The sequence below is a fragment of the Meriones unguiculatus genome, chromosome 8 (assembly GCF_030254825.1).
Source record: "Meriones unguiculatus strain TT.TT164.6M chromosome 8, Bangor_MerUng_6.1, whole genome shotgun sequence".
Lineage (NCBI taxonomy): Eukaryota > Metazoa > Chordata > Mammalia > Rodentia > Muridae > Meriones > Meriones unguiculatus.
Genome location: NC_083356.1, coordinates 6,158,252 through 6,172,983, shown reverse-complemented (window position 1 = coordinate 6,172,983; position 14,732 = coordinate 6,158,252). Strand labels below are relative to the sequence as shown.

Sequence of the window (14,732 nt, the reverse complement as noted above, 5' to 3'; positions counted from 1 at the left end):
TTAGAAGAAACACTCTCAGCTTTTCCCCACTTAGCATAATGTTTGCTATGGATTTGTTGTATACAGCTTGATTATGTTGAGGTATGTTCCACTGATTTCTATTTTTTTCAGACTCCCATTATGAGAGCATGTCAAACTCCATCAAATGTCTTTTCTGCATTCGTAGAGATGATCAAGATTTAAGTGCTTAGGTTGATTTAAATGATGCATTATTTATTGATTTGAGTATGTTGAACCAACCTTGCATCCCTGTGATGAAACCAATCTGGCCATCATGTATGATCTTGTTATAGCCTAGAATTTGGTTTATAAGCATTTTGTTGAGGATTTTTGCATCCCTGTTCATCTGAGACATTGGTCTATAGGGTTTTTGGTTTGTTTGTTTGTTTTGCTGTGTCTTTTTATGGTTTTGATTTCTTTCTTAGTTACTTTTCTACTGCTGTGTTGAAGCACCATGACCAAAAGCAACTGGGAAAGGTTGATCTGGCTTGCCTACTCTACTTCCACAGTCTGTTGTGGGATGCCAAGGCATGAACTCTAACCAGGCAAGTACCCAGAGGCAGGCGCTAATGCAGAGGCCATGGAGGAGCGTTTCTTACTTACTTGTTTCTTACAGCTTGCTCAGTCTGCTTTTTTTCCAGTAGAACTTAGGGCCACCAACCCAGCGGTGCGCCTTCCACAGCTAGCACACACACGATGGGTTGGGCACCCACTCAGTAATCAGTAATTGAGAAAATGCTCTACAGGCTTGCCTATGGCCTGATCTTACGGAGACATTTTTTTCAACTTGAGGTTTTCCTCTTGAAGATGCCTTTCGCTTGTGTACAGATGGCATAAAACTAGCTAGGACAATATCCATGTGAATCTGGCTTCTCAGAGTGAGTTTAATTTTTCATTTCTACTTTCTGGAGCAGCTTGAGAAAGGTTTGTATTAAATCTTTTATCAGAGTTTCAGTCAGCAGTGAACTCATCTGGCCCTGGACATTTCTCTTTTTGTGGGGAGATTTTTAATGACACTTTCAGTGTCACTGCTTGTTATAGATCTGTCAAAATTGTTTGTGTTGTCTGCATTGGGCAGATCATATGCATTAGCAATGTATCAGTTTCCTTTAGGTTTTCAGCTTTTGGGAATATAAGTATTCAAAGACGTCTCAGTAATTTGGGAGGTCACTGTGTAGTGACCTTTAATTAATTTGGGTCTCCTCACCCTTTTGGTTAGTTTGGTTAGGCATTTGTTGAACTTGTCAGTCTTTTCTTAGAACTACCACATTGCTGATTAATTGTAATTGTAATCGTTCTGGATCTGGATCTCATGAATCTCTGCCCTAATCTCTTATTATTCTTTTCAATCTACCACAGTTGAGTTTCGCTTGCTCTTGCTTCTAGAAAATTGAGGCCCATTAGTAGATTATTTCTTTGAGATAGCTCTGATTTTTTTTTTTTAACACGAACACTTTTAGCTTTGAACTGTCCTCTGAGGCCTTCCTGGGCTGTCTATCAGAGGTTCGGCTAGGCTGCTCTTTAGTTCATTTGATTCTAGGAATTTTGAAATTTCCTCCCTGACTTCTTCAATGACCCACTTGTCCATTCAAAAGCGGATTGTTCAGTTTCCAAGTATTTATGTCGTTTCCGAGTTTCTCCTGCTATTGATTCATGCGTCTATTATATTAAGGTCTGATAGGATACAAAGAATCACTTTTTCATTTGCTAAGCTTTGTTTTGCAGTCTATAATGTGATCGGTTTTGAAGAAGGTTTCACGTGCTGCTGAAAAGAATATGCATTCACTATGCATTTAAGTGAAGTATCTGTTAGTCTGTTAGCTCTACATTTTCTTTACTAATTCTTAGTTTGGAAGACCCATCTGACTAGGATGGCGGGGTAGTGACCTCTCCCACTACTGTTGTGTCAGGACCCGTGAGGTGTTTTACACCTTTTAACATTTATTTCATAAAACTGGCAGCCCCAAGAGTCAATGAATGCTTACAGTGGCTATATCTTCTTGATGAATTATGTCCCGCATTAACACGAAGTGACCCTCCTTATCCCTTCTGACCAGTTTTAGTTTGAAGTCTACCTAATCAGGCAGGGGAGCCAGGGCACCAGTTCATTTATGGCTTCCCTTCACTGGGTAGATCGACTGCCAACCTTTGACTCATTCTTCCTTCCTTCCTTTCTTTCTTCCTTCCTTCCTTCCTTCCTTCCTTCCTTCCTTCCTTCCTTCCTTTCTTTCTTTCTTTTCTTTCTTTTCTTTCTTTCTTCCTCCTTTTTTTTTCGGTGTCTTTGGTAGTAATTGTAAGATTTTTGGAGACAGCAGATAGTTGGGTTTTGTCTAAAAAGGTCTTTTATATTTCTTTGTGTGTGTGTGTGTGTGTGTGTGTGTGTGTGTGTGTGACATGGGACACATGTCAGTCCTTTTCACCTACTATGTGGGTCCTGTGAGTTGAGCTTGGTCATCCAGGTTGGCAGCAAGCACTTTTACCCGCTACATCATCTCACTGTTTTATAAACTAGTCAGCTGGTTTGCATCTTTTATTTGGTAAACTAACACCATTTACATTTAGGATTACTACTGAGAGAGGGTTCACTATTTCCTGCTTTGGTTGTTGATCTGGTTGGTTGACCTGAGGCTGGCTCTCCTTTTCTTCCTCCGGCAGGGCAGTATTCTTCCCTTGTTGGGCATAACTGGTTCCATTTGGCTCTCCTCCAACTATTTATCTTACGAAATATATTTGTTCCTGATTTCTTATGAGTGAAACTATCTAACAGAAGATCTGATGTCATCCCCACGCCTCTTCCCTTGTATGCGAGTTGTTTTGTTTTGTTTTTCCTTCACAGCTTTTAGCATTGTTTCTCTGCTTTGACTGTTGACATTTGTACTGTTGTTGTGGTGCACAATGGAGAGCTTCTTCTCTGGTCACGCCTGCCTGGAGTTCTAAGTGCCTCTTGTGTTTGCATACCCCCCTCCGCTTTTCCTCTAGGGCTGGCAAATTGACTATAATTTTATTGACTAAATTCTCTATTCCTTCATGCTTTATCTCAGCTCCTCTTTCTTACCCCATGCTTTCTTTTTAAAAAAATTTTTTAAATTGATTTTTGTTTTATGTGTATGGGTGTTTAGCCTGTATCTCTGTCTGCATACCATGTGTATGCCTGGTGCCCTCAGAAGTCAGAGTGGAATGTCTGGTCCCTGGAACTGGAGTTGTGAGCTCCCACATGGGCTCTAGGAATCAAACTCATGTCCTCTGGAACAGCAGCCAGTGCTCTTAACTGCTGAGCCATCTTTCCAGCCCCTACCCTATGGATTCTTAATTTTGGTCTCTTGAATATACCTCAGCGTTCTTTTGAGGGTTGTTCACACTCATTAAACTTTTTTTTCTCTATTTATCTATTGGTGTTGCTGTCTGACCTTGTTCTCCATCTCTTATATTTGTTCTTCTACTAGCTCCTTTTTGTTGATGGTGCTTTCTGCTGATGGCTTATTTTATTTTATTTTTTTCAATTCTAGAATTTCTGTTTGGTTCTTTGTCAGCATTTCAACTTTCTTGCTATTTTTTTTTCTCCATGTTATAAAATCTTTACTTTAAGTTACTGACCATTTCATCTACCTTGGTGTCTTCCCTGTGTAGGTACTGAATCAGTTTTGCAGCTTTCTTATTTAGGCCCTGAACTGATTTTCTTCCTTCCTTCATTTGCTTATTTAATGCACAGACATTGACTCTTTTAAAAATAGGATCTGACATATTTTTTTTTCTGGTTTTCAGCTTTTATTGTTTTCTGAGACATCACCTTATGGGTATTATAGTAGACTGTTGAAGGTGTGTGTGTGTGTGTGTGTGTGTGTGTGTGTGTGTATGTGTGTGTTCCTTTGTTGTATTTTGCATATCTGTTGGTATGTGTGTGCCTCCAGAATTTAGCCTTTTTTTTTCTCTCTCCACGCTTTTCTGCACATCCTCCTGGTGAGATGCCTTTGCTTGGACTGATGTTAGGGAAGCCAGCTGTGGTGATAAGCACACTGCCCCCACGGCAGCCCCAGAGCTAGCCACTGGAGGAGGCAGTGTGCTCCCATAAGGCACAGAGACAGCGCACTCGTGTTACACACCTAAGTCAAACCAGAGTTTGATTCCTCCTAGCAACCCTGATAGCTCACAGCTCCAGTTCCAGGGGATCAGACACCCATTCTGGCCTCTGAGGCCACCAGGCACACACCTGCTGTAGCTTATAGTGGTGTTCAGGGGTGAGAGGATCATTATTTAAGTAGTGTGAGGAGGAAGGAATTGGAAAGGGGGAAACGGGACAAAGAAAGAATGAAAGGAAAGCGTTGTGAGGGGTGTGAGAATCAGTAGGGAAAATATGTAAGGAAAGCTTGTATCACCTTTGCTAGTGCAGTACAAGCTATAGCAAAACAAATGTGGGATCTAAGTATAATAGTGTAAATACACAAAAAATTCCTGAAAACAAAGTAATTAAAACGATCAGTAGAAGATATTGTGGCCCCAGTCAGCTTTTCTCCCTGGTTGGGGCTTTAATTTTCCTGTCTCTTACACCTCCTTGCTTTCTGTCCCTCCCTCCCTCCCTTCTTCTCTTCCTCCTTCCTCCTCCCACCCCCACTTCTGTCTTAAACCAGACTCCACAGCTGGTTGAGAGTGGAGCTTGTCTCAGTCATTCAAGCACGTCCGATCAGCAAATCCGACCAGACAGAAGGATTTTGTGTTTGAAGACCCCTGTTGGCTAACTTTTTTTCTGTCAACTTGACACAGTTAGGGTTCTCTGGGAAGAAGGAACCTCAGCGGAGGAAATGCCTCCATCAGATGGGCACGTAATCAAATCTGTAGGGCATTTCTTGATTTATGATTGACATGGGACAGCCCCTCCCACTGTGTGGGGTGCCACCCCTGGGCAGGGGTTCCTCAGAGGTTAAGAAGGGAAACTGAACGTGAGCCCAGGAGCAAGCTGGCAAGGGGTTTTCTTTCCCCCATGGCTCCTGCCTCTACTCCTGCTTGAGCTCCCCCCTGACTTCCGTCCATGATGGCCTGTGACTGGATGTGTAAACCTCTCCTGCCCACGTTGCTTTTGCTTGTAGCGTTTATGACAATCTCTGCTCTCCAGAGCTGATCCCTGTGATAGCGGACACAAGGGTAGGGCAGGGGCATAACGTGTTACTAGAGACTGAACATCTCTCAGCTTCTGACTCCTAACACAATTCCTTCTGCAGGTTCCCCCATCTGTACTGTTGGGATCTGCTGTCATCGACATGATACACCAGGTTCCAAGTCCTGCTCTGCTCTCCCATGCTCCCAGTCCCTGGCTCCTCCAGGGAGGTGAGGGGTGGTGTGCATTGCTTCAGAATCCCATGCCCCTTTCTGATTCTGTGCCCACAGCTTTCTGTGATTCACTCTTCTGTCCAGTCCAGGCAGACTGAATTCTCTATCCAGTTTGGGTTTCTAGTAGCAGTCACTGTTTCTTCTGCCGGGTCTTCTGGCCACAGTGCTCTGAGTTCGTGAACAAGCTTCTCTTGGGGGGACCCAGCTCAGTGTGAGCAGCTTAATGTGGCTGGAAGTGCTAGCTGGCCTTTGTGGGGAAAATCCCAGCTAGTCTTATTCCTGTTTTCTGTAACTGTTTTTCTTACTTCTCTCTTGGTGGCTTTTCATCATGACTTTGTTTCATCTGATTCTGCAGGGTTGGTTTCTCGTTGCCATTTTGCCACCAAGCATTGGCATACAGCACTGGCTTACAGCACTGGCTTACAGCACTGGCTTGCAGCATTGACTCTCTATTCCTTCCTGCCTGTTTTGAGACAAGGTGTCCCTGCATAGTCTTGGTTTGTCCTAGAACTCTCTGTGTGCACCGTGCTGGCCTCAGATTCATGGAGATTGCCTGCCTCTGCCTCTGGAGTGCTGAAATCAGAGGTGTGTCCACTCTTATGGGTGGAAAGCACTTATTTTTAAAAGCGAATATCTAGAACAAAGGAAATGTCCTTTCAGTACAATATCTATCCTAACCTTATATCCATGCTGTTTCCTGGCAGTAGGTCTTGGCGGTGAAGTGGAGGATTCAACAGTCAAGGAACAGGACCCGTGCAGTTGTTTTCTGACCTGCAATTTAGTGAGTCAACCCCGGCTGTTTGCATCCTGCCTTTCACTGCATGTTGTCACAGGCAAACATACGATAAAAATATTTCCTGGGCTGCTCCTGTTAAGGATTCCTCAAATTCCCTCCAGGGAAGGTCTCATAAAAATTACTTTGGCCCACCTTTTCACACTGGTTTTGAGGCTGTTGTCTACGAAGCCAAAAGAGTTAAGTGAAGTTCAGCCGATTTTAAAAACTCTGTAAGGAGTTGTTCTCTGTTTTATTTTGTAGGATAAGTAATAGTTTTTGAAGACTGGGGTGGGAAAACTGCCTTTTTTACGTTTGGTTTTAAGGTAGGCTATAATTTTTAATGTCTGTACTGTAAGCATATTATGATTTCCCACAATAACTTAAGCAGAGTGTATATGATTTTATTGTGCAAACAATATATAATGAGGAGAGCAGAAATCAAACAAGGAGAAAGAAAAAACACCCTCTCTTGAATCTGCAGTTCTAGGGAGTATCTTTCGAGATGTTTCTTTCTAGTTTTTGTCAGTGTGGTTGTCTAATCATCAGACAGTTACAATCTTTCACACAGGTCTGACTTTGGAAGGAGAATGTTGCTACTGGTGTTGAGTAAAAACCTTTTTCCAGCTGCTTCACACTCTTCAACTCCAATGAGCTTTTGTTAGAAGGTTGTTAGAAGACGATGGTTTCTTCACACACACACACACACACACACACACACACACACACACACACACACCAAGTGCCTTGACTTCTGCGGTGAAAGGTTTCTGTTGTCATTTCAGTGCTGATGGGCTGTGCTTTTATTGTTTCAGTGAAGACAACAGTGGGCCTGGGACCAAACAAGAAAAAGAATCTGAAGACACAGGACTATGCCAGAGTCTGTGGAAGTGGAGAAGACTTCAAGACTCCTTTTCTGGTCTCAAAAATGCAAAGGGAAAGATCTCTCGTGCTGCTTGATTGTTGAGTTGGGTGGCCTGCCAGAGGCGACGAGACCGGCCGGACACCTCAGACTGCCGGTAGCCCAACTTCATAGACTTGAGGATCCCTCCTCTCAGATGAGTGCAGCTTGCATCCAGGTGACATCAGCTAGCCAGCACACTGTTGGCACAGGCGCTGTGGTAGGGGCTGAGATCTCTGCGTGTGCCAAGTTAGTGAAGCTCTGCTCTGAGGGAGCCTTCAGCCTAGTGGAGGAGACACAAGTTGAGTTCAAAATTAAATCTGCAATAGGCGCAATGAGCCATTGTGCAAGAAGACCAGGGGCTGACATGGAGGACCACGTAAGCGTCTCTGAGAAGTGTTGAGAGAACTGTTACAGGATAATCATGACCAGATCATGGTTGCTATGTGGTTGTTATGTGTTAGGGCCAGATGCTGGTAAAAAGTGTTTCTGTGGGGTCTGGACTCGTGCACATGTGGGTGGACAGCAGTCTGGGGACAGCATGGGATTTGTTGCTGAGCGTTCAGTCTCCCAGTTGGAGGCGCATAGAAGATGGGGTTAGAACTCAGGTGATTCTAAAGCCTGGCCACTGATCTCGCCTGCCGCCCTCTGTCCTGCTGTCGTAGAGTTAACAGGTGAGAAAGATGCCGCAAAGGGTGCCAGGCTGGTAGAACAGCATATAGGGAATCCAGGGTGGAAGAGATCGGGAAGTATGTGGGGAAAGGGAGGCTCTTTCCCCCATTATTTTAAGTACTGTTGGCAGAATGTTGAGACATTTCAAGGGAAAACTTCATCCCCAAGCTTACTTCCATGCTATGTTTAATCATTATGTGAAAAAAAAAACGAAACAAAAACAAAACAACAACAACAAAAACAAAAACAAAAAACCTCAAACCAAATGCTGGTTCTAAATGGCAATTCAAAGGCTTGTCATCTCTCCACTGTGGCCGATGGGCGTGGCTGGTCCTCCACTATCACATCCCAAGAACTCCTCCCTGGACTCACCTTTTGGGAACTGGAGCTGTGACTTGCACAGGTTGACTGTCACCCAACACGTTGGCTTGCCTGTTCCGGTTCTTGATACTGGTCCGCCAAAGTTAGGCGCTGCGATGCACGTGGTGGACATGACATCTGATATCTTCCGATCTCAATGAAAAGGGGTCCATAGTCAGACCTGTGTTTATTTTATTCCAGTAGCCTGAGAAAAAGGGACAGTGTTGATCTCAAAGAACTAGTAAAAGGGATGGTATCGCCGTGTGGACTGCTGTGTGGCTGTCTCTGCCAAGTGGTATGGAGGAAAACTGAGTAGAAGCCACTGTGAGTAGATGCAGGAAGGTTCTACTAATGCAGGCAGGAGTCCCTGTGGTGGCAGGCTCTGTGCGAGTTTTTTCTTTGCAACCCACCAGCCCTGCCTGGGGAGAGTGCTCTGTGCAGAGAAGGACTTTGTTTCCAGCACAGGTGAGGAGCTGGTACACAGAGGGAGTGGGGCTTTGTGTTGGAGGTTGGTCTGACGAGTGTTACAGGCCCTCAAGATCTGGTTGCACCCATCCTTGTTTACATAAACCTGCCAAAGACATTATACCTGATTGGTTGATTGAACAGCCTATACCTGTGCAGGGCAGAATGGGGTAGGCTTGGCTAAGGTTCCCAGGCTTGGAGAGGACAGGAGAATCATGGGACAGATGGAAGGGAAGAGAGGAGGAAGGAGGATGATGGATTAGTGTGGGAAAAAAAATAAAACCATGTGGGCTGAGAGGAGGGACTCTAATAATGGTATGAAAAGTCCCAGATGAAGAATACAAGCAAGTACCATGGGATAATGTATGGAAGGTAGACCAGAAGAGGAGGATTAAGGTGGATGGCATTGAATGGGGGCTGGAGATTGATGGTGAGGTTGTTGAGACAGTATGAGTGAAATATCTGCCTGGCCCAAGGTAAATAAGGCATAAATCTAACAGGTGTCTATGTCTTATTTTTTGCGATAGTTAAATAGTACTGCCGTGATGATCTTAGGAATAATAATAAACGTTATGTAGCCCAACACTCATTTTTTATTTACTACAACAGCTTAGTCTGCAGAAGCCTTCGCGTGGGGATTGAAGATCCTTAGTCTCTTAATGGAAAAGGCTACAACTGTCATGTCCTCCTCATCATCCCGAGGATAGGAAACGTCTAGGACCTTGCAGGACTATTCTCTCTAAGACATGAATTCCTCTCTCCTTCCTTTTAAATAAACCACGTTGTGACTAAAACCTTAGGATGGGAAATAGCCCTGTGAGCATGCTCTTCACAACCCTCCCAAAGTGGCCGCTGAGTTAAGGGGAAACAACAACAGTGATGAAAATCCCCAGGCCCTGGGAGGCTGGGCTGAATCCAGCTACAAGCTTGTTTCTATCTAGAAACTTGCTTTTTCCAGAGAGGTCCTTTAAAACTGCTGAAACACTTCAGTTCTGTCGTTGGCTCCAGACAGTGGCTTGGTGGTTGGCAGGAGAGCTTTCTGTGCTCCACACGTGAGAGACTGATTTGCCTTTCCATGACACACAGGCAGGTGGCACCGTGCCCAGGACTGCAGCACAAAGGCCACCGCTAGATCCTGTCAGCCTTCCTCTGAGCACAGAAAATCCATATTTGAGGAACGTCAGCACTAGGGAAAAGCATGTTTCTTTATCTCAGGATTTTCATTTGTAAAATGTGAACAATAATAAAATACAACACAGTAACTCCTGGGCTTGGACTATTTTGCAAAGTGACTACACTGACCGAGTGAAAATGAGGGGGCGTCACAGTGAAAACTGTTATAGAAACAGCGTGAATTAGTAAGTGTGTTACACAGATGAACATGTGCCCTCCTGTGCTTCCCTTTCATTTTGAAAGAGGAGGTATCCTTCTCTGTGGAGCACCCCCAAAGAGTAAGCGAACACATGCCCGAGAGTGTAAACGCAATTCACAGCCTTGCACCCTTGTGGAAACAAGAAACAATTTTTCTTAAGTTTGAAGTCTTTGCCCAAACACAGTTTTCAATGTTTTGGGAATTGGATCCAAGTTCTCTTGAATGCTTATGAGACATTTTGCTTATTAAATAATCTCCTGAAATCTGCCAGATTTTAATGACTCATGGCTTCATGCAAACGAATGCACGGAAGTTTGAATTTTTGGAATTAGAGGGAAGAGATCCTCAGATGTCCATTTTACAGGAAAAAGACCTGGCTGCCAGAGAGTGGAAATGATTTGCCCAGGCCAAGCCCTATGAAGCGCCCATGGGAAAGCCAGCCCTAACCCTCTGAGTTCAGGGCTCGCTCCTCCGAGCACATTGTTCTATGAATTTTCTGGCCACATGGCTCTATTTCCACGGTCAATTCAAAATTCTGGAAAGAAATCAGGAATGACCTTTTGTCCTCTAGTGATTTTAAGATAAAAAAGAGAAGTTTAGAATTGCGAAGTCGTGTGCTTTCAAGGAATGCCTGACATTCTGCAAAACGCACAGTGCAGGGGTGAGCGCAGGCACATTTTGTCTTTGCAGCAACCTTGGTGACAATGCTGTTCATGGCAGACATGGAGACGCGCACGTGAGAATCTTGCACAAGGTTTCTAAAAGTGAGCCTTGAAGGAAGGCCGGGTGTTCATTCTCGGAGTGTTTTAGTGCAACGAAGAAGACACCTAAGCGTTTTAAAAAAGGCGTGACGGGACTCTCTCCTTCCTCCTTGTCTGTCACCCGCAGCAGAAGCTATGTCTCATGGTCCCCTATGCTCACGTCACAGTAACTTGCCACGGTTCATCGACGAGAAGCACTTGTTTGACAAAGGTCCGAGCGGGAGCAATAGCGGTAATAACGGCGCAGAGCATTTTTATTAAACACCTCCAGGGTCTAGCGTAGCTCCTTAGGAGTATGAACTGATTTGATTTTCTTAGTTCACACAGGACGGGGTCGAGTTGCAGGGAGTTGAAGTAACCTGCTCCAGGCAATGCAGCCAAATGGTACACACAGTTTTGCTTTCTCTTATTTAAAACTGCGGCGGGGGCCTGTGGGATGGCCCACTGGGTCAGGGGCTAAAAAGCTGAGGGCTCCTCTCTGGAACCCACACGAAGAAGGAGAGAGCTGGGGCTCACGGGCTGTCTGCTGACCTCCTCCTGCGTGCTGTGGCATGCATTTGGTGGCATGCATGTGGCCCTGCACATAAACACGTAAACCTAAGAAACAGAGTGTTTTAAATGACTGTTTTGTTTTGTTTTTTTTTTGTATAATAATTCTAGTGTTTGGGGTTTTTTTTCTCCGACCCTCAGCCGCACACATCTAAAACAACCAGTTTAGGCCAGTTGCTCCTTGGCGCGCACCCTAGTTCTATGTATTTAGCAATTCTCACGTCCCGGTGTGCAGGCTGAGGACTTTGGGTGTCCTTCTTCTACACCTTCCTGCACTCTTTTTCCAGTGATGGACAAAGCCCTGCATCGTCCTCGCTCTACTATCACCCATAAGATATTCGAACCCTCTTCGACTTTCGGACTCATTCATCTGGAGAAAAAGTAGGAAACTTAATTGTTCCTGCTTTCCCCTCTCTTCCTCCCAACGTTTCCTTGAAATATTTGTCTTTCCAAATGCTTTCGTCAGAGTTAATTAAGAGGCCTCCAAAACCCCACAGTTCTTTCCTTTACTCAGCAATGTTTATCCAGCAAAGCAGGCTGAGATGAAGAGTGAGTGGGCTGTTGGCAACAAAGGGAAGGCGGCGGGGCCAACATGGTGGCTTGTGTCGCAGCCCGGGTGAGGCTGGAAAGACGTTCCTGCTGCGCTGTCCACAACTGAACTTAGTCTCCTTCCCAGCGCCCCTGAGACAAGACCACCCACCCTCCCAGCGGCTCCAGAAACGGTCCCCAGCTGTGAGCTCAGGGACCTGCGGTGCAGTTTGGAGCTGTGTTACCACAGATCACAACTCCCTGGACTCTCAATCAACACATAAGAAAAGAAAAAAGCTGCTTAGATGGGTGCCTTTCTGGATGGACAAGCATGGTGTGTCTATCAAGTCTCGACACAAACACAAGTACTAGGGAAACAGGAGTGTTCAAGTACAGAATGGCTCAGCCGTGGGAGAAATCGTCACATCTGCTTACCTCTGTTTGCTATTGCAAGCAGAAGGGGTTAAGGCCCTGCTCAGGTCCTTATGAATTAATCAGGAAAGTATGCCCGCGTCATCATCTTCCTCACGCCCAGCTCTCACTTATGCTTTGTCTCCACTTGCCTGCTGGCAAACCTGTCCACAGTTTGTTTACCTCTGACTTGGAGCCATGAGCCCTCCTGACGAGAGAGTGTTGGCCCAGGAAGTCAGATGAGAGAGCTCTGTTTGGCTAACAAAGCCGCGCCTGCCGGTTTTCTTTCTCTAATGTGAGTTTTATCTGTAGGTTGAGAACACGGTGCTCACGCCCTCTTCTTTTTGCTCAGCGTTGCTGTTGCTATTTAAAGGCCTGACACTTCAGCGGGGAGGGTGGGATCGACACCCCCACCCTCTGTTCCCCAACCCGCACCCCACAGTCTTAGATGGCTGATGGAATGGTGACTCTCCAGGAAGACGAGGGGTCACTCTTGCATTGTAGAATGACTCTCTCTACCTCGGTATCCATGCCCGCATTTCCTTCCTTCCTTTCCATCCAGGAATTCTGCGACTCAGCTGGGTTCTGTCAGATAGGGAGGGGTTGCTTAGCTCTCCCAAGCTCCTTCCGTCATCGACAGAAGAGCTGGTGTGCGGTAGATGGCCTTCACCTGCTTTGCCAACCGCCAATCAATAACAACCCAGAGACGATCGTAAAATTACTTCCTGTGCAATAACCACTTAATTTTGTGCTCCATTGTGTTTACAGTCAGAAACAAACAAATTCTGTGATATGTATTCTTTTTTTTTTTCTTCTCTTTTTTTCTTTTTTCCAGTCAAGGATGTGCCACAAATGTCAACAAAGTGTCCTTTTAGTCAATACTTGCTAGGAAAAGTACAGGGTGTTCTTGGCATCACTGTGATACATAAGGCTTCTCACAAACTAATAAAACATTGAATTTGCTACATATTTACACACAAGTACCATGGGATATAATAGGAGAAAAACTCCACAGATCTACATTCAAATAATGCCCCATTCACACATATGCTGACAGTTTGTCTAAACTGTTTTGTATACATCACCATGTAAACTGTTGTTTATATCAACCGTGGATGGAATTTTCTGTCCAGTCCCAGGGGTGAGGGTAGGGTTGGGGGCAGCTTTAAATATTTTATCGGAAAATAAAAGTACTTCCTTATTCCCTTAAGACTGAATGGATAAATAATGCATACATCTGATGCCAGTTTTAAAAACCTCCTGATTTGTATTGACTGAGAGGAACCAATTGACACTTGAAGGCAAAGACGACGAAAACTGAAATAGATGGAAAATTCCACAACTCAAAACCCCAGCCCCCAGGAAACCAGACCAACACCTGAGTTCTCAGCATCCTTGCATTACCTCGCTTTGGAGATGGACTATAAACATCCTTTCCACCACTGTCAAGGGCTCCTGGAAGGAGACTCACTTATGTTTGCTGGGAGACATTTTGGTATCATCAGCTTATCTAAATCTAAGTGATTAGCCGATGTCTAGAAAGCCTTGGACCCTGGAAGTTTCTCTTGGTGAAGAGTGTTAAGTTTCAAACCCAGGACAAGCAGCTGAGGTGTCTATTTAACATGGCCTCCAGGTTATCCCAGCATCCCTCAGTTCCTACTTGTTACAGGATACGGCTGGCACACCCTGCCCTCTACCCTGACCTTCGCAGCCCAGGGACTGGGCTGTCCTTGCCCCAGAGGCTCCTTCCTATATAGTCCAGACATTTTGGTTACCTACGGGCTTTTGCTTGTTTCGTACCTTTGGCCTCCTGGCTGCCGTACTTCCCCTTTCTCTCATCCCCTCCACACCTCTCCCCATGGTCATGACCACTCCGGACTTTCCCACATGTGTCTGCCTCTGGCTGAACCCTCCCACTTATCTGTAATAAACTCTCCTTCACCATACCTAGGAACAATCATGCCCTGTGCTTTTTTTTGTTGTTGTTCCTTTGTTTCTTTCATTCAGAGAGCACTGCCTTTTCTTGGGGAGGGGATACCTACTCCCAAATCTGAGTTACAGAGTACTTGTAACCATGGGTCCAGGCTTTCATGCTCGTGAAGGTTCACCTGCAGTAGAAGGCAGGGGGAGTGCCCACAGCAGGAGCAATGTCAGGCCCTGTAATAAATGTGTCCTTTGGTCCTTCATCAAGCACGGAGGCATCTCTTATATGAATAGGGTGGAGCTAACAGTGCTCCCAGGTGTGGGTTCAGCTACCTTGACTGCTTGCTATTGTCTGCCACAATTTGTTACTTTCGTTCTGAGAAACATTATATCTGAGTCTTTTCTAGAGCACACTTTCAAGTGTAGGTTTAGGACAAATGTTTTTATAAGTCTCCCTCCCACCTCCGCCCCTGGGAAAACATCCATGTAAATGTTTGATCCTGCTTCCCCAGGTCAAGTTTCTGTGCTTGTTGCATTCCAGGCTCTTGATGCAGAGCTTCCGTCCCTTTCTCCTATGAACAATAAACTCATTTAATAAACCATTTCTTTCTTCCCATTTCCTGTGCACACCGTCTTTTAAGATTAGCTATTCACAAAAGATTGTGAAGTCAGATCCCAAGCAACGGGGAAAAGACA

At 45.0% G+C, this 14,732-nt stretch overlaps 1 long non-coding RNA gene across 1 annotated transcript; it reads right to left on the bottom strand.

Annotated features, from left to right (window-relative positions):
- Nucleotides 1-6,824: 6,824 nt before the first annotated feature.
- LOC132655758 (uncharacterized) lies at nt 6,825-12,237 on the bottom strand. The gene is made up of 3 exons (XR_009593575.1): nt 12,138-12,237; nt 8,040-8,232; nt 6,825-7,278 (listed from the first exon to the last, which is right to left on the bottom strand). It is a non-coding gene; the product is annotated as an uncharacterized LOC132655758 (long non-coding RNA).
- Between the last annotated feature and the right edge of the window lie 2,495 nt (nt 12,238-14,732).